Below are 20,651 nucleotides of genomic sequence, written 5' to 3' on the forward strand. Positions count from 1 at the left end.
TTGGCAATATCATGGTATATTAATGTATGAATATTTTGATGCTATCAAAAATACTAAATGTGAAGCAAGATGCTTTAATATGTATAAAGAGTTTTTTTTCTTCTCAGTGTGGGTAAGTGGAAGAGGGAATTTGGTATTGAAAATATTGTCAAATAATTTTTAAAAGAAAATATAAAAACCTAAATATGAAATACAAATAGAAATACGGCAAGCCAATAAAAAGTGACAAAAATTCTATATACGCTGACTATGACTGTGTGTCTTAAAAATGTAAAGCAAGTAGACTTGGAATGGGATACATAGACTTCATTTTTATTTCCTTGTCCACTAAATTGTTTAGCTCTATTTTGTTAACTGTTAAGAGTTTTCTTTTCTTTTTTTTTTAGGGTTGTTTTTTTTTTTTTGCAAGGTAATGGGGTTAAGTGGCTTGCCCAAGGCTACACAGCTAGGTAATTATTAAGTGTCTGAGGCCAGATGGTACTCCTGACTCCAGGGCAGATGCTCTATTCACTGCACCACCTAGCCGCCCCAAGAGTTTTCTTTAAGATAATTCTTCATTCTTGGGTTTATATGGTTGTTGGTGGTTATTAAATTTATAACAAAAAAAATTTTTTTTTAAATCAGTTGTCACTAATATTGTGATTCATGCCAAAACTACAGAAAGCTTCATCATAGACTGCTTTGATGTCATTGTGTCTTGGCATCTTGATTAACAGGAAAAGTGACTGAGAGAGGTTCTTATGTAGTATGTGCAGTGGTCTAAAGTGGACTTTCTAGGTTCAGGCTCCATGAATTTTATTTCTACCTGTTCATGGACCTTCCTCTGACCCAGCTGGTGAAACAAGATAGTCAGGTCTGGTCACCTCAGCCACACCTACCAAAGCCTTTTTTTCAAGTCCCCTGTCTTTGGAACTTAGGGTAATGGAGATTTTAATACCAGTCTAATTGGCCTGGACAAGGGTGTGTCCAGATGGAAAGCACTTCCCCATAACAAGTTTTGATTACCAAATTACTAATTAGGGTGGAGAGAAGGAAGGAAATAGTCTTCTACCCTACCCTAATCATCTGTTCCACACTACTCACCAGCATACTATGGGACCTAACAGACTAGATATATAGTCTCAGAATTGTTGGGTAGTGGTGGGAATGAATTCCTCTCATTTTATTATTGTTGCTCACTTACTCCAAGTATGATCCCTTCTAATCCAGCCCACTCCCAAAACCATAGAATTTTATGGTTAGAATGGTCTCTGGAAGTCATCATTTCCACCTCTGAGGGACAGTGGGACAACCTTGGCTACTTCTTACTGAGTGATCATCTATAAAGGAGATGGCCATGGCGATTTTAGTATGTGTGGTCAGCTACGTGATGGTCAGTTTTGCACATACCTTTTTAATTCTTTCCCCTTCCTCTATCTCAAATTTTACTCTTCTGTGCAAGGTTGTATGATAGGCAGTATTAAGGAGATATGAAAAAAAAATTGTGCACAAATCCTGCACCAGAACTAATAGCTGTGTCACTTGGCAAATCACTTTACTTTTCTGGGTCTTGGTTTCCTCAGCTGTTAAATAAAATGTTATAACAATAATACCTGTCTCACAGACTAGGATCCCTTAAGACAATGCAGTAAACTTTAAAACACCATAAATGCTACAAGCTTTTGTTATTTCAATACTCTGCAATTCAAGACAGGAATTGTCTCCCCTGTGTCCCATTGGAGTGTTCTAGTTTTTGTTTGAACATTAGGGACACCAAACTTCCTTGGGCAGCTAGATTCATTGTTGGACAGTTCTGGATGTTTAAAAATTAGTTCTTTCTTACTTTTTATTGAGATCAGTCTCCCCAAAGTAGCTTCCTCCCATTGTTCTTTCTTCTGGGGCCCTTGAGAAGAAATGTAGCCCTTCTTTCCCAAGATCGACTTTCAAAGCCTCCAAGACAACAGTAATGCCCCCACCCCCCAAATCTCTTCTCCAGACTAAACACAGCTAGGTGGAACTGGGATTAATTCCAGTCTGCTCATCCCCCTAATTCTTCTTCTCAGGATAGTCCAGCTTGTACAACAGAATTGGAGTTTTTTTCAGTCAAATGAATGGAAGTCCAAGTAGCTTTCATGACTTGAGACACTGAGAGAAGAGAGGCCCCCCAGGGTGTCCATTGAGGGGGCACTCACAGGGTAATGGACAGGGCCAAATGAAAAACTGCTTTGATATCAATATTTAATTTTAAATGTATGCTTTTTTTTTGGGAAAACATAAAAAACAAAGAAAGTCTAAAACAACTGCTTTTCTGATCTCTCTTCATTCTTTCAATCAACCTAGTAGATACCTATTGTAGTCCAGTGCTGAGCAGTTTGAAAAGAACCTATACAATACTATTAAGGTCTCAGTTGACCCTTTTTCCTATAGGACAGCCCTTGGGCTCTTTGGTGATGACATATGCTTCCTACTCAGTGATCAATAAGGGATGTCTTTACTAGCATATATGATCAGCTGTACTTATGGTTAGTTTTGCACGCATCTAGTTCCCTTTCCTACTCCCATGGGGTTCTACACCATTACAGTACAAGACAGAATGTAATAAATGTGTAATCTAATTGTTGTGTAACCTCAGTTTTCTTAGTGCTGCTGTTGTTCAAGTGGGTCGGCTATGTCCAACTCTTCATGACTCCATTTGGGGTTTTCTTGGCAGAAATACCAGGGTGGTTTACTATTTTCTTCTCCAGCTTATTTTATAGATGAGGAAACTGAAATAAGCAATATTAAGTGACTTGCCCAGGGTCACATAATAAGTAAATAAGGCAGGATTTGAACACAGGACTGGCACACCACCATCTAACTACCTTTCTTAGAGACAAATACATGATTTATACCAGATGATCTCTAAGAGCTCCTTCTCATTCTGTTGTTCTGTGTTCTAAGGTTCCTTCCAAGATTGACAAATCTTTCTGGAAAAGGGGACATTTGAGCTGGGCCTTGAAAAATGAATAAGATTTCAACAGGCAAAGGATAAGGAAGAGAGAATTCTAGGTTGGTTTTCCTTTGTTTCTCACTATCCTTTATCCTTTGATAAAGGGAAAAGAAAAATTGCACGAAAGGGATAAATTTATGACCAAACAAGAATTAGAGTACATGATAAATTGCAAAATGAATAATTTTGACTATATTAAATTAAAAAAGCTTTTGCACTATTAAAAACAATGCTGCCAAAATTAGAAGAAAAGCAGAAAGCTGGGAAACAATTTTCACAACCAGGAGTTCTGATAAAGGTCTCATTTCTATGCACATGTTGTTTTTCTTTTTTTTTTAAGAATTTTTTTTTAGGTTTTTTTGCAAGGCAAATGGGGTTAAGTGGCTTGCCCAAGGCCACACAGCTAGAAATTATTAAGTGTCTGAGATCAGATTTGAACTCAGGTACTCCTGACTCCAGGGCCGGTGCTCTATCCACTGCGCCACCTAGCCGCCCCCTAAAGGTCTCATTTCTAAAATATATAGAGTATTGCATCAAATTTAAAGAGCACAGGTAAATCCCTAATTGATAAATGGTCAAAAGATAAGAACAGACAGTTTTCAAAAGAAGAAATTAAAGCTATATATAATCATATAAAAAAATACTCCAAATCACTATTGATTAGAGAAATGCAAATTAAAACAACAATGAGGCATCATCTCACATCCATTACATTATCCCGGATGAGAAAAAGGGAAGATGATCAATGTTGGAGAGGTTGTGGGAGGATTGGGACATTGGTACATTGCTGGTGGAGTTGTGAAAGGATCCAACCTTTCTGGAGAACACTATAGAACTATGCCCAAAGAGCAATGAAACTGTTCATACCCTTTGACCCAGCAATTCCAATTCTAGGTGTATATCCAGAAGAAATTATAAAAAAATGGGAAAAGTTCTACATGTTCCAAAATATTCATAGCAGCTCTTTTTTGTAGTGGCAAAGAATTGGAAATTGAGGGGATGTCCATCAATTGGGGAATGGCTAAACAAGTTTGGTACATGAATACTATTGTTCTTATTGTTCCATAAGAAACCATAAACGATAGAAGCATGGAATGACTAATGGGATCTGATGCTGAGTGAGATATTAGAACCAAAAGAACAATGTTCAAATCAACAACAAATGGGAGATGAACAACCTTGATAGATGCAACTCCTCTCAGCAGTCCAGAGAGCTAGGACAACTGTATTAGACTGGTAATGGACTATACTATCCCCAACCAAAGGAAGTAAAACAAAACATAACATACAGGAAAAAAAAAAAACATTCTGAATCTGATGAACACTCTATAAAAATTATCTCTTATGTATCTCTTTCCCTTAATCTTAATTCCTCATGCCAAAAATTACTAATTTGTAAATATATTTAACAAATGTATGTAAAATGCTAACCTAACTTCCCTACTGAGGGGAGCAGGGTGGGAAGGGATGGTGGAGGCAAATTTTGTAACTTGGAAATATGCATGTACAAATGGATGAAAATAAATAAATAATAATAATAATGATAAAGAATAAATAGCAAGCCCGTGACTCTAGGTTCAGTTCAGTTTTTGTTCCTACTTTTCCTTCAATCCTCGATCTCATATTTCCTCTCATCCTCCTGGAAAGATCGAAATATACTATTGTCTTTCATAGGGACATGATCTTGAATCTAGAGAGGAACATCTTTTTTTTTTTTTTTTTTTTTTGTATTTTGCAAGGCAAATGAGGTTAAGTGGTTTGCCCAAGACCATACAGCTAGGTAATTATTAAGTGTCTGAGGCCAGAGTTAAACTCAGGTATTCCTGATTCCAGGGACAGTGCTTTATCTACTGCGCCAACTAGCCGCCATGGCCAAACAGGAAAAACATCCATTGAAGTGAATTCAAAAAGTAGAATTGGACAAATGGAAAAAGAGATACAAAAACAAATTTAAAAAAAAAAAAAGAAAAGAAACCAGGGGCAGCTAAGTGGTGCATGAGATAGAGCATCAACCCTGGAGTTAGAATGTCTTGAGTTCAAATGTGAACTCAGATATTTGATACTTACTAGTTATGTGACCTTGGGAGAATCACTCACTTAAACCCACCCATTCACCAAGACAAATAGATGAATAAATAAATTCTTAAAAATTATAATTGGGCAAGTGGAGGCTAATGACTCGAAAAGACATCAAGAATCGGTCAAAATCATAAGACTGGAAAAATAGAAATAAAATGTAAAGTACCTCATAGGAAAAAACAACTGACCTGGAAAAGAGATCCAGGAAAGATAATTTAAGAACTATTGGACTATTTGAAAGCCATGATCAACTAAAGAGTCTGGAAATACATATATTTCCAGACTCTTCAAATAAATAAACAAACAAACAAATACACACATACACACACACACACACACAAACACACACACACACACACATATATATATACATACATACACATACACATACACATAGAGAGAGAAAGAGAGAAAGAGGTGATTGAATAGCAATTCCCAGATTACATACATTTAGCCAGTCTCAGAGGCTTAGGGTCTCTTAGTTGGAGCCGGCTGAAGACATGGGAAGTTTCTGAGTCAGAGATATCACTCCTGGTTAGGTTTGTCAGACGACATGGGTCTGGATAGAATTGTTTAAACAGTACAGAGCTGAGGGAAAATGGAAAATGCCTTTTCAGCAAATGTGCAAAATGCATCATGTTCTAATGTTTGTGTCAACTCTGCAGGAGAGGATAAGCAGTGGTTATTACAGCTGCCTGTTTTAAGTCTGTTAACATACCCTTATGAGAATCTTTTGTTGTGAGTATCCCTTTATTTCCCTCTTTGGAGAGACCCTAGACATAAACCAAACCTAAGCTATAGGTAAATCTTCCCTAGACCACTGGTGTGGAAGCAAAACAAACCAAAAACAAAACCCTAGGAATAAACCTGGACCAACCATGTAAATGTGTCCAAAGCATAGAAGATTCAATGAAGAGGGGGCAGTTGTAGAGCCCCTTGAGCCTAGCATGATGTTTGTCCTTCAGTCTCAAAGAATACTATGACATCAGGGAGGTGAAGCCATGACAAGCACTTGAACCAGATTTGAATGAGGGGCTGTACTAAGACATCCAGGTCCAGGGGCCAGACATGAATCAGGACAACTGGAGATGGCCCTGGATGCAAGGCAAACAGTTAAGTGACTTGTCCACACATCTAGTTAGTGTCAAGCATCTGAAGTTGGATTTGAACTCATATCCTTCTGACTCCACTGTGCCAGCTAGCTATCCCACCCAGGAATGGTAGATTTGTTAGAATCCTATGAACTTGACTCTAGCTGGGGAATTGTGAGGAAGTGTGGTGCCATCGCCTTCCTGATTCCTTGCCAAGTGAGCTGTCCTTGGGGTGACTCCTAGGTCACACTGGTTCTAGGGGGTGGTGACTAATAATAATAATCCTTCACATCTACAAGTTTTTACAAGTTGTGAACCTTGTTTATATATTATTTCAGTTGATTCCTACAACAGCTTTGGGAGGGAAGCAGGGCAAGTATTATTGCCTGCCTTTTAAATATGGGGGAAACTAAAGCCCAGAGAAGATTCAAGAAGGTAAGGGGCTTACTCATTAGATAGTGAGAAAACTGGAACAAGACCCCCAGAGTCTTGGGCCAAAGCATGCTCTAAAACATTGCACAACCCCAGAGATTTTCTGCTACTAAATAGAAGGTAGAGTAAAACAGACCTGACACTAGGACACATCATCAAAGAGAGCCTAGTTCATTTTATGGTCATCTCTGATTTTGAATTTTAGTGATTTAAAAAAAAAAATCAGACCTGGAAGAACCTTTATTCAATCTCCAGTTCAACCTTCTCATTTTACAATAGAAGGGGAAAAAAACTTGGACTCAATGGGGTTTCTAATCAAGTATATTGTGGGCAGTGCCAAGCCTTACAACTTTCCCAGGTCCAGTGGTCTGTCCATTTTTGCTAAATTGAGCCATCCTTTTACAAATGATGTAATTAAGGATCTAACTTCCCCAGAAAAGGAAAGAGACTTTCTCAAAATCACCCAAAGAACAACTGTCTTTTATTTTCCCTGGATAGCAAGGACTCTTCACAATGAGCCCATAGCCTAGGCTCTGGACCCTTTCCTATATTCCCCAGTGACCCATTTCTGCATCCATTCTCTCTTGGCAGCTCACTAGGCTGGAGCCATCCAGTCAACCAACCAATTCATCACTGTGTTCACCAATTAATGGATGCTGACGCTTATTGTGTTACCTATTAAATAATAGATAGATGTTTTCATAGGAGACTCCTAGAGATTTTTGCCTCCACCCATAGCAAGCATCCCTGTATTCATGAGGTGTAAAGAAAAAAAGCCCTAGGCTGGGAAATGAGGGTTTTGAGCAGGGAAGTCACTTAATAGGAAAGAAACCAGGACATTGGTGTGAAGGAAAGATCACCCCAAAGATTCCCATGAAAGGAGAAGTGAGACTAACCTTTCTCCCCTTGTTGGGAGGATCCCCTGTCCTGCCTTCCTAAATTTTTACATTATAGGTGAAATCACCTGTTATGTTAACATTCTTAGAAAAAACCCTGGCATGGGAGGCAGGATGCTTGGTATCCAGTCTGAACTATTCCATGGACTAGGGGTGTGGCCTTCCCCTCTTGGGGGTCTCCATTTCCTCATTATGGGCTAGGTGAAGATGATCTCTAAAGTCCCTTCCAGCTTTGAAGATTTATAATATATTTTTCTATGACCCCCTCAGCTCGAACATTATTTCCTGGATCCTTTTGGGTGACTCCCTCACAACTTAACCTAGGGAGGTTACGTGGGTGCCCTCTTGAGTCAAGTACATTAACTTTGACCTAGGCCTGGTCCTCTCATCACCCTTCATGGACCATGGGGGCCCCCTTCAGGAAGATCCCTGGAATAGCAAAGAGAATGCATAGTCTCGAGTTGGATTTCATCTAAGAAGGTATTTAAAAAAAAAACTTATCCAACTCCTTCACTTTATAGATTAGGATACCAGAACATTAAAACAAAGAGGGAAAGTAACTCACCCAAGTTCGTAGAGGTAATATAACCTATTACCTCAATAGTGTCTGGAATATAACAAGTGCTAAAAACACACTTCTGGATTAATTGATCCAGGAAGAGAAGGCTACAATCCCTGCGCACATACTTCACTTCATATTCATTCCTCAGGTTTTTGACATGGAAAAATGTCTTTTTTTTTTTTTTGGTCTATGTTGGGCCAGATCCAAAATGGAGCTATTTTTATACTTAAAGATAAACTGAAAAACTCAACCCAACTTTGATGGAGAGTTAGGATCACATCAAAGACAATTCTAAATTACTTGTGATGGAAAATACCATCCATATCCAGAGAAAAAACTGAATACAGAATAAAGCACATTATTTTTACTTTTAAAAATTTGTTTAGTATTTTTTCCCTTTTACATGGTTTCTGGTTTTTTTCCCTTTATTTTTCCTTTCACAACATGACTAATGTAGAAATATGTTAAACATGATTATACAGATATAATTATATCAGATTACTTGCTGTCTTAGGGAAGGGGGAGGGAAGGGAGGGAGGCAGAGAAATATGGAATCCACTCAAAATCTTACAAAATCTTACTGTCTTTACATATAATTATAAAAAATTATAAATTAAAAAGGGGAGTTAGGATCATAGACTTAATCCTAAAAGTCCCTTTGTCATCATCTAGTCCAGTCTTTCATTTTATAGATGAGGAAACTGAAGCCCAGAGAAGAGAGGTGACTTGGACTGTTCATGGTCATATAGATGGCAAGTGATTGAGACAGGATTCAAAGCCCAGACCTCTCAATCCAAATCAAAAGCTTTTTCTATCTCAAAAACATGAGGAATGAATGTGAAGTGAAATGTGGACAGGGATTGTAGCCTTCTCTATCCTGGATCAATTAATCCAGAAATGTGTTTTGGATTAGATGAGATAATTAGTCATTGTAAAACACTATTAGCTATTTTTTACTCAATACCTGAGAAACAAGGACAATGAATAAATGAATGAATGAGCTAGGTGACTCCTGAGTTCAAATTCAGCCTAAGATAGTTGCTAGCCATATGACCCTGAACATTATCCTATATGCCTCAGTTTCCTCATCTGTAAAATGAGTTGGAGATGAAATGGCAAACCACTCCAGTATCTTTTCCAAGGAAATCCCAAATGGAGTCACAAAGTACTGGACATTTGAAAAAAATAATAAAAGTACAAAAGTGATTTAGGCCCTGCTCTCAGGAAGTTTATATTCTTTTTTTTTTTAGATTTTTCAAGGCAATGGAGTTAAGTGACTTGCCCAAGGCCATATGGCTAAGTAATTATTAAGTGTCTGAGGTTGGATTTGAACCCAGGTACTCCTGACTCCAAGGCCAGTGCTCTATCCACTGTGCCACCTAGCAGCCCAGGAAGTTTATATTCTAAATGAGGAAAATAACACATATTAGAGAGTTATGGTCTCGGAAGTCACAAAGATGACAAAAGCTTAAGTGGAAAGAAAACTTATGAGAAGATTGGTTGTTTTTACTTTTGTTTTGTTAAGAGGAACTGGAAAGATACCCCTTCTCCTTGCCAGTCTTTCTACTTATATCCTTATTGATTTATTTGAATTCCTTAGATTTCACTCCATCAGTTATTGCCTCTCATCTTCAATTTCTCCCACTCGGTTGGTTCCTACTGCCTATTACAAACACACTTATGTCTCAATTACCCTTAAAAAAATCTTCACTGAGTTCAAGGACAAATTCTGAGAGACCTGTTAAGGAAAATACTACATCCAGAAAATGCAGAGGAAAGTATATTATGTTTACTTTTTAAACCTTCTTTTATGGTTTTACTTTCTTTCTCATGCTTTTTTCCCTCTTAGGTATAATTCTTTCATAACATGACTAATAAGGAAATTTGTTAAACACAATTGTATATGTACAACCTATATCAGATTGTTTTCTGCCATAGGGAGATGAGTTGGAAGAGAGGTTGATAGAAAAATATGAAACTCAAAAGTTTGCAAAAAGATAAATGTTGTCACCTATTTTTGCATGTATTTGGGGAAAAATTGTTTGGAATCATTAAGGAAACTTTTTTGCTTGGCAAATAAAGGTCTTCACATATTTTTTGAAACTTAAGAAGAACATGAAAATTGAAGGAATCATAGACAAGCAGGATTGTTTTGAAAGTAACATATTGAATTATATATGTTTTATATATAATGTATAATAATAGAGGACCATCTAAGTATCCCAAAACTAGATGTTCAGACAACAGTGCCACTCAACCTAGAATGTAAACCAATAGCTTTAATCCTTTAATCCTTTGCCTGAGACAATTTCCTGGAGAGTGGAGGAGAAGCTTCCTCTCTTACACCTTGTTTGACTGATTATCACTCATCTTTCTGGTGTTATAAGGAAAGAGGGTGGATTGTTGCCAGGAAGATGTAGAACCTTGTTTAGCTGGGGTCTGATCCCTGTTCTAAAAGTCTCCAGACACTCCTCCTAGTACCTGAGGGGAACCAGTTCCTCACTGCCCTCTAAAGGACTGTCCAGGACCATAATGAATCTATTTCTGTCTCAGTAGTTATAGTGGATTCAATATTCTTATATTCAGAGGATCTTAAATTAGTAGCATTTAATATAGCCTTTAGAACCAGAAGAAACTTTAGAAATCCTAGGATTCTCCAGGAATTGGCAGAAAGTTCAGAGATAATTTTATCTAATCCCTTTATTTTATAAGACATAGTGATCATGTTATCATAAAAATACACCTGATCTTGGAGTTACTGGATCTAATCCCCACTCAGAGTATCATCTATGTGACCTTGCCTTCCCTCTGTGATTATTTCCAATTTATCCTGTTTGTAGCTTGTTTGAATATAGTCATTTTCATGTTTATGTTTTCTCCCTGATCGATTGTGAATTTGTCAAGGGCAGGGATTCTCTCTCTCTCTCTCTCTCTCTCTCTCTCTCTCTCTCTCTCTCTCTCTCTCTCTCTCTCTCTCTCTCTCTTTTTCAAGTTTTTGCAAGGCAATGGGGTTGAGAACTCAGGTCCTCCTGACTCCAGGACTGGAGCTCTATCCACTGCACCACCTAGCTGCCCCCAGGGATTTTCTTTTACCTTTCTTTGTATTCCTAGCCCTTGCCACAGACAGTGGTTAACACATAGTAGGTGCTTAAATATTTTTTAACTGAAAAAATCATGGGATCTCAAAAGGCATCAAGTCTAATGCCTACCTAGGCAGAAATACTTGCTATAATCTCTCTAACAAGAAGTCAAGTCTCAGCTTTGATGATGGGCTACTTACACTACCTCCTGGGACTGCTCATTTCATTTTTTAACAGTTCATTAGGAACATGAAAAGAGATCTAGAAAGGTATATTCGGGGAATCACTTTTGCCAGCTCCAAAATGGCAGCAGGTGTCTTTGCCCTTTTGACACAATAGCAACCTTTTAATTCGCTGTCTCAAGTTCTGATCTCGAGGATGAAGCAAACCATTAAATCATGGGAAATAATCCATTTTGGCTCTAGATCTCCAGTTCTTTGGGAATAATATTTGACCTTCTCATATAATTAGATCCTTAGTATCTGATTGTAGCAGTTGAAATACCTAAAATGAAATGAAAATAGGAAAAATCCTTCCTCATCAGAACAAAGATAGTCAAAATTAACTCTTTTTCTTTCATGATTGTTTTCCCCTTTAGATCTTCTAAGGGCTGGGGAAATTCTCCACTGAGTACATGCATACAATCATGTCTTGTAAAAGAAATTGGAGGAGGCAAAGGGCACATACTGTCCTTCCTCAGGAATAAAAGAATGTGGAGAAATACAAGACTTTCTAGGTTTGCCAAGGTGGAGAATGGGATTCATTCATCTTTTATGTTCCTTACAAACTCTGGTTCTGTGATATCTGTTTCTTTGCCTCATGACCAGAAGTCTGAATGACCAAAAGAGCTCATTCACATGGATAGCATCCCTATTATCTTGTCTTTGGCAACACTGTTGTTGTAAAGGGGGAAAAGGAGAGGGAGACCATTCAAAGGCATGACTGAACAGAGCTGTATTAGCAAAATGACCTTGTTAGAATTGTCAGCCACAGAAATCGTTTATGAAGCACAATGTTCCTGAGAACCACTTTTCTTCTCTGTTCCAGGATAAGCTCAACACAATGTTCCAGTCATAAGTATTTTCCTAACTGATGAGATGACATTCATACAAGAATCTCTAAAATAGTGTGTATCTATTCTTTGCCCAGTTGAAACAGTGACTGTATTCCCCCTCACAAATCAATAAAATCTGTTTTTCAGCCATCTCTTTGTTTCTACCTGGATTACTCCCATAGATTTTTCCATCATGACCCTGCATTGGGTACCTTTCCCTCTGCGCCTTCCTTCATTGATCTTCCCTTTTTGTGTATTGTCTTCTTCGATTAGAATACAAGCTCTTTGCTTAAATTTATAATCCTGTCCTTAGGCATCTAGTAAGGAATTTATAATTTATATTATATAATTTATATTTTTGACTATCTGTTTGGCTTACATAAATAGTTCATTGTCAAAGGGGTTGCTGACTCTTGAAGTTGGGGAGAGAGGTCAGAGAGGGGGAAGATTACCCTGCAATACAGCAGGTTTTTTTGGCTGCCACTCCTCTGTGAAAAGTACACTTCAAGTCCTTGGGTAATTCACAGAGAACAAGCAAAGTCCCACCAGACCAGGAACACTTCTATCATCTCCCTCACACACTAGGGTAAGGAAATACTTTTGTCAATGTAAAAGGGCAAGAGGAACAGGAACTGTTATTTCGGCAAACGATTGGGTGTTTCCAGAGGTTTGGAACTCCTCCAATTTGTTATCATGTCAGTCATTTTCTGGTAGCATTGATTAATAAGTGTGGATGAGTTATCTAGGTTATTAGGACAGTTTCTATTCAGAGGCATGACTAGGAATGTTTTCACCTGGGGGAGGAAAAGAATTTTATAGGAGATGGGGCAACAATAGGGAGCAAGCTGGCTTTCACCCCAAGAGAGTTGAGCCCCACCCCAACTTCCTCCCAGCTCCAGCAGGAAAGAATGCCTGACTTCCCCCCCCCCCCCCTTCCCAGCTGGGCTGCAGGGATATGATTAGGCAGCTCTGTGGTATTTGGTCTCTGACAACACCCTTTGGGAAAGTATTTCTATTGTACAAATCTCTGTTGGTAAAATATTGCAACTTACTTTTAGCATGAAATGCTTTAGAAAATCTGAGGACCGGCCCTGGAGTCAGGACGACCTGAATTCAAATAAGTCCTCAGACACTTAATAATTATCTAGCTGTGTGACCTTGACAAAGTCACTTAAACCCATTATCTTGCAAATACAAAAAGAAAAACAAGAAAATCTGAGGAAGGAGAAACACTTTCAAACAGGAAAGTAGAGAAATGGCAATAAGTAGCATTTGAGTGGAGCTTAGAAAGATTATGAAAGGTGAAGCTACTCAGTAGGAGAAAAAGTCTGTCAGATGGTACAGAGATGGGAGACAGCATAGCAAGGAGGGAAACAGAGGCTAGAATCTAAACTACATGAAGAGGAGTAATTTGTAAAAAAGTCTAGAAAAAGTAATTTTGGATCTAGATTAAAGAGGACTTTAAATTCTAAGTTGAACAGTTTGTATTTCATCCTAGAGATAATAAAAAAAGCCATAGAAATATTACTTTGGAAGTAGTGTGAAGGATGAAAAACTAAAGGCAGAAATGGAGAGGGGGGAAGAGAGAAAGAAACAAAGACAGAGAGAGAGTCAGAGAGGTGGCTCTGATAGATGGCACAGGGCTAGAACTCTGGGTCAGGAAAAGAATTGTTTTCACTTCTGGCCTTAGAAATTTATAAACTGTGTGACCCTAGACAAATCACATAACTTCTATCTGCCTCAGTTTCCTGAACTATAAAATGGGAATGATAATAATAGTATCTGTCTCACTAGGTAGGGGATAAATGTGTGTGGGTGGATGGGGATAATAAATACTTAATAAGGTCTTAGCATAATGCCTGGAACATTGTAGATATTTAATTAGTGTTTATTCCTTTTCCCTATCAATGAGGCAAGCTTCTGATGGAAACAAGAGGAAAGATCACTTTTGAAGCATCCAGGAAAATAGGAGAGGTACCGCAGAACTGGAAAGAGGAAAATAATGATTTTGAATTTTAATTCCTGAGAAAATTCTAAACCATATATATATATTTTTAATTGAAGATAATGAGCTTTGGTCTTCTTTTAAACTCTACAGCATCCTCTCTGGACATGGACGATATTTTCTATCACAAGTCTTTTAAAATTGTATTTGATTATTGTACTGCTGAAATAAACAAGTCCATCATGGTTGATCATGACCCCATGTAATTATTAGTATGTATAATGTTCTTCTGGTTCTTCTCATTTCACTCAGCATCAGTTCATGCAAGCCTTTCCAGTCTCTAAAGTCCCATCCCTCATGATTTCTTATAGAATAATAGTATTCCATCATATATATATATATATATATATATATATATATATATATATATAATATATACATGCACATATGTATATATCACAAATTGTTCAGCCATTCCCCAATTGATGGGCATTCTCTTAAGTTCCAATTCTTTGCCACAACAAAAAGAGCTTCTAGGAATATTTTTGTACATGTGGAATTTTTACCCTTTTTCATGCTCTCTTCAGGATAAGACCCAGTAGTGGTATTACCATCAAAGGGTATGTACATTTTGATTGCCTTTTGGGTATAATTCCAAATTACTCTTTAGAAAGGCTGGATCAGTTCACAACTCCACCAACAATGCATTTGTGCCCCAGTTTTTCCACATCCCCTCCAATAGGGATCATTTTCCTTTCTAGTCATTACTGGCCAGTCTGAGAGGTATAAAGAGATGTTTTAATCTGCATTTTTCTAATCAATAAGGACTTAGAGCAATTTTTCATATGGCTATAGATAGCTTTCATTTCTTCATCTGAGAATTGTCTTTCCATATCCTTTAACCATTTATCATTTGGGGAATGATTTTTTTTTATAAATTTGACTCAATTCTCTATGTATTTTAGAAATGAGTCCTTTGTCAGAAACATTGCAGTGGTTTTATTTGTTCTAAACCATATCATTAAAAAGATTGCTCATGAGTATTTAAGGTGGAAAATGCTGACCCATAATCCATGGAACCAAACATGGATTCATCAAGAATATGTCATGGCATACTCACCTCACCTCTATTTTTGACCAGGTTACTAGAATGATAGATTAGGAGAATAATCAAAATAGAAGCCTTAGTTTGCATGCATTTCTTATATTATTTTTTGTGGATAAGAAGGAGGGACACAAATGAAAATACAGTAGGTGGATTTAGTAATCCATTAATCATCAAGCATTTATTTAGTACATATTTACTGAATTTACTGGATCCAGAAGGTTAGAAATTAATAGAGAAATCTCTTTTGGAATAACTGAGGGCTCTATCCTTGGCCCTGGCACTATTCAACATTTTAAATATTGACTTGTATAAAGATGGTGAATTTGGTAGATCTTCAATGGACACAAAATATGTACCCAAAAGATGTCTTAATAGAAAGTAGGAAAAAAATGGGGGCGGAGCCAAGATGGCAACAATAAAGGATGGAGTCTTAGGCGCTCTCTGATAAAAATCATAAGCTAAGGACTCTAACTAAACTTTCCAGAGATAGGACCCACAGAGGGACCCAATGAGGCAGTTCTCCTACTCAAGGTAACCTGGAAAAGAGCAGAAAGGCTCTGCTTCCCAGGGTCAGAGGGGTGGCCCGCCAGAGGGGTGGCCCACTGGAGCGAAAGAACCTCAGCCTCCCGGAGGCAGCCCCAGGGCGCTGGGAGCCACAGCTCACAGCAGCGGGGGAGTCTCCTGAGCTGCACCCTGGGGAGCACCAGGCACAAAGTGGGGGAACAGCGGGGAACCTCTGCCAGAGTGAGCACGTGGAGCCCAGCCCTCAGGGCACACAGCAAGCAGCTTGGTCTTTCCCCAGCCCTGATCCAGGAACAGAAGCAGGCTAGCAGGTAAGCAGGAGCCCCCAGGGCATGAGCCCATTGAACCTCGGGAGGGAGGGGAGTGAAGAGAGAGAGACTGCAGAGCTTTGTCCTCAGCCACAGGAACAGGACTCTGGGGCTCTGACCACATTCAGATCCTGATCACAGTCTAGGCCCCCCCCCATAGAACAGCAGGGCCCCCCCCATCTCAGCCCCATGGCAGAGTGGGGCGCTTATGGTCATTCACAGACCAGGAGGGAGGACAGAGCCTCACACACTGAGACCCTTGTGGGAGTGTCCCAAAAGATCAGGAAGTACCCCAAAACAGGCGCAGGCTGGGAAAAATAAGCAAGCAGAGAAATAAGAGGAACACAATTGAGGAATATTTTGCAAATGAGACCAAGAAGGATCAAAGCACTCAGTCTGAAGATGAAGAAGCACAAGCTCCTGCATCTAAAGACTCTAAGAAAAAACAGAAATTGGGCTCAGGCTATGACAGAGATTAAAAAAGACTTTGAAAATCAAATGAGGGCATTAGAAGAAAAATTGGGAAAAGAAAGGAGAGAGATGCAGGAAAAACATGAAAATGAAGTCAGCAGCCTAGTCAAGGAAATAAAAAAAAATGCTGAAGAAAATAGCATGCAAAAACCAGCATAGGTCAAATGGATAAAACAGTTCAAAAAGTTATGGAGGAGAAGAATGCTTTAAAAAGCAGAATGGGTCAGATGGAAAAAGAGATAAGAAAACTCTCTGAGGAGAACAAATCCTTCAGACAAAGAATAGAATTCAGGGAGATTGATGAATTTGCCAGAAATCAGGAATCAATACTTCAAAACCAAAAAAATGAAAAATTAGAAGAAAATGTGAAATATCTCATTGAAAAAACAACTGATATGGAAAACAGACTTAGGAAAGATTATTGGAATACCTGAAAGTCATGATCAGGAAAAGAGCCTTGACATCATTTTCAAAGAATTACTACAGGAAAATTGCCCTGATATCCTAGAAGCAGAGGGCAAAATAGAAATGGAGAGAATCCACTGATCCCCCTGAGAAAGAGATCCCAAAAAACCAACCCCTAGGAATATCATAGCTAAGTTCCAGAACTCCCAAGTCAATGAGAAAATATTACAAGCAGCCAGAAGGACACAATTCAAATATTGTGGAGCTGCAGTCAGGATCATACAGGACTTAGCAGCAACTACATTGGAAGCTCATAGGGCTTGGAATAGAATATACCGGAAGGCAAAAGAGCTTGGAATGCAACCGAGTATCAACTACCCAGCAAGCCTGAATGTCCTCTTCTAGGGGAAAAAGATGGACTTTCAATGAACCAGGGGAATTTCAAATGTTCCTTTTGGAATGGCCAGAGCTGAACAGAAGCTTTGATCTTCAGATACAGGACTCAGGTGAAGCATAGAGATTGGAGAAGGGGAAAATATGAGGGACTTAATGATGATGAACTGCATGTATTCCTGTATAGAAAAATGACACTGATAATACTCATATGAACCTTCTCAGCTAATAGAGCAGGTAGAGGGAGCTTTTATAGTTGAAGCACAGGAGAAAGCTGAATTCGAAGATAAAATATGGTGTGAAAATGGAGTTAATAGAAAAAAAGGGAAATGTAATAGGAAAAAGAAAAAGGAGAGGGGAATAGGCCAAGATATTTCATATAATAAGACTTTTCTTTATTATAATGAACTATTGCAATGATATAGAAGGGGGGAAGGCAAGGGGGAATGAGGGAAACTTCGCTCTCATCAGAAGTAGTTAGGAGAGGAAACAGCATATATACTCAGTGGGGTATAGGCAATTGGAGTAAGGAGAGGGGGCGACAGGGGGAAGGGGGGGGATGTGAGTGATGGAGGAGAGGATGGACCATGAGGGGAGAGTGGTCAGATATAACACATTTTCTTTTTTACTTATTGCAAGGGGCTGGGATTGGATGGCCTGTCCAGGACCACAGGGCCAGGTGGATTCTGGGACTAAGGGGTGGTATGGGGACTCGGGGCTTCTTGGCCCCAGGGCCAGGGATCTGTCTGCTGTGCCACTCAGCTACCCTACAACAGAGTCAGAGTGAAAGGAGAGAGAAAATATAGTACATGGTAGTGGAGAAATACCAAAGGAGGGAGTTGCGATCAGCAATGGCAATGTTGGAAAAATATGGAAGTAACTTGTGCCATGGACTAATCATAAAGAATGTGATCCACGCACAACAGAGTTATTGGTGTTAGAACAAAGACTGAAGCACATTTTTTAATATTATTTTTTTGGGGGGGTGCAAGGCAAATGGGACTGGGTGGCCTGCCTGGGGCCACATAGCAGGGTGATCCTTGGGTGTCTGAGACTGGATTGGGACCCGGGTGCTCCTGGCTCAAGAGCCAATGCTCTGTCCACCACCCAGCCACCCCTACTATTATTACCATTTTATTTTATTTTGGGTCTTTTTTTTCTTTTTTTTTGTTTCTGCAGGGCAGTGGGGATCCGGTGGCTTGCATGTCACACGGTTGGGTGATTGTTGGGTTTATGGGGCCGGATGTGGGCTCGGGTGCTCGTGGTTCCAGGGCTGTTGCTCCATTCATTGTGCCACCTGGCCATACCTACAATTATTACTATTATTTTTTTAATTTTAATTTTTTTCTCTCCCCTTTACTTTATCGCTGAAGCAAGTCTATATTTATGGGGGGAGGGGTATCTCGTTTACTCTTAAACAAGAATATTTTACTAATGTAAAAATATCATTAATTGTACAAAATGAGAATAAATAGAAAGTAAAGATCTGGAAGCTAAAGGGGGTCCCATAAATTGAGGAACGGCTAAGCAAATTTTATATGTAATAGAATAACACTGTGCCATAAGAAATGTTTGAAAATTCAGAAGATTTGTATAAATTGATGCAGTATGATGTGAGAACTAGGAATATAATTTATATGATAATAAAAAATTCTAAAGAAAACTTTTAAAGACTCAAGAACTCTGATCATTGGAAACAACACCTATGATTCCAAAGGACCAATGGATACCCATCTCCTGACAGAGAGATAATAGATGGAGAAAATATTTTGGGACATGGCCAATGTGGGAATTTTGTTTTGTCTGACTATGCATGTTTGTTACAAGGGAAGTGGGGGACTGGGGTGGAGAGAGAGAGAGAGAGAGAGAGAGAGAGAGAGAGAGAGATCCTAGATAAGGGTTGTAAAAAAAAAGAAAAAAAGAGGGTCACTGAAGCATTTTTTTAAAAGTGCAACCAAGAGTGAAAGGAAAAAAAAAACCCAGATGAGTGTAACAGCTTTGAAAGAAACATGCTGAATTAAATAAATACTTAAAAGCAAAAATAAGCCATATGTAACAGAGATCCACAGTTTCCAGAGCCGCCTCCCCAAGCCCGCTGTGGCCTGGTCGGAACTGGGAGAAAATGCCCTCTCTAGAGGCTTGTCCGCTACGCTGACCCGCTGGCAGAAGCTCACTGAGGGGTGCAAAGTGGGTGGTGGAAGGAGAAGCGGCCCCCACTGCCAGGCCGGGGCCTCCAGAGCCCGCCACTCCTGGCGTGGAATCTACCCTGGGAGCAGGCATCACGTGGCAGAGACTCTGCAGAGACAGCTGCCCTGCCTGACTGGAGGACGTCTGGCTCTGGGTTACCTTCCTGGGTGACCCAAGTGCATCTTCTTATTTGACTTCCCCTTGACCTTCCATGCCTGCCGCCAATGTGGGCATTTCCCTGCTCTGAATCACCCTGACAACCAAGTGGCTCAACCTCCTCTCCAAGTGGTTTCTTTTTGGAGACAGGCCCTTTTGGTGGGTTCATGAATCTGGATACTATAATGAAGCACCTGCCCGAGTTCACCAGTTCCCTGTATCCTGTGAAACTGGGCCAGGCCGTCCCTCCAGTCATGGCATGATCATGGGAGCTGCCCTCTGGCCCATCATGATGGCCGCCTCAGGCCAGCTTGCAAAACAAAGTCGCAGCTGCTGGATTAAGTTGACGCCCTGCCTGGCTTATAGCACATTTCTCTTGGCAGTTGTACTCTCGGGAATCTTCATCCTCGCACACTTCCCCCATCAGGTGATAGGTGGCCTGATAGCTGGTGCTCCACTGGGATAGTTGATGACTCCACGTGTCCCTGTTGATCATCCAGTCAGCTTTTATGGGTTGACAGCACTGGCACTTCTGCTCAGTGACAGCCTCATTTACTGGAGCCTCATCTCCCTGGGAATAGATCTGACTTGGTCCATTCACCTGGCTTCCAAGTGGTGTGAGCACCCAGAGTGGCTGCACATGGAAACAAGGCCTTTTTCTTCCCTAAATCGGGATTCTGGAGCTGCCCTAGGCCTGGCCATTGCTTTGCACTCACCCTTCTATGCTCAGATCAGGCGGGTACAGTTGGGAATCCTACAGCAAGCTGCTTGCCAGCTGTTGGTCCTAACTCTTTTGGGGCTCCTTAACTGGCTGGGTAACCCACCCCAGATCAGCCTCTTCTACATCTTTAACTTTCTCAAGTTTACCCTTTGGCCCTGCCTTGTCACTGTCTTAGTGCCCTGGATGATCCTCTCCCTCAGTCCCCAAGAGGCCCCACTCATCAAATCCAAGTGACCCCACCTTCCCTTCCCCCAACCAACACTCCCAATGATT

The 20,651-nt window shown here is 39.7% G+C and overlaps 1 pseudogene; it reads left to right on the forward strand.

The window, feature by feature from the left end:
* The first annotated feature begins 1,336 nt into the window (after positions 1–1,336).
* Positions 1,337–20,612, forward strand: LOC141504321 (glucose-6-phosphatase 3 pseudogene; annotated as a pseudogene).
* The last annotated feature ends 39 nt before the right edge of the window (positions 20,613–20,651 follow it).

This window comes from Macrotis lagotis, chromosome 1 (assembly GCF_037893015.1).
Source record: "Macrotis lagotis isolate mMagLag1 chromosome 1, bilby.v1.9.chrom.fasta, whole genome shotgun sequence".
In the NCBI taxonomy this organism is placed as follows: domain Eukaryota; kingdom Metazoa; phylum Chordata; class Mammalia; order Peramelemorphia; family Peramelidae; genus Macrotis; species Macrotis lagotis.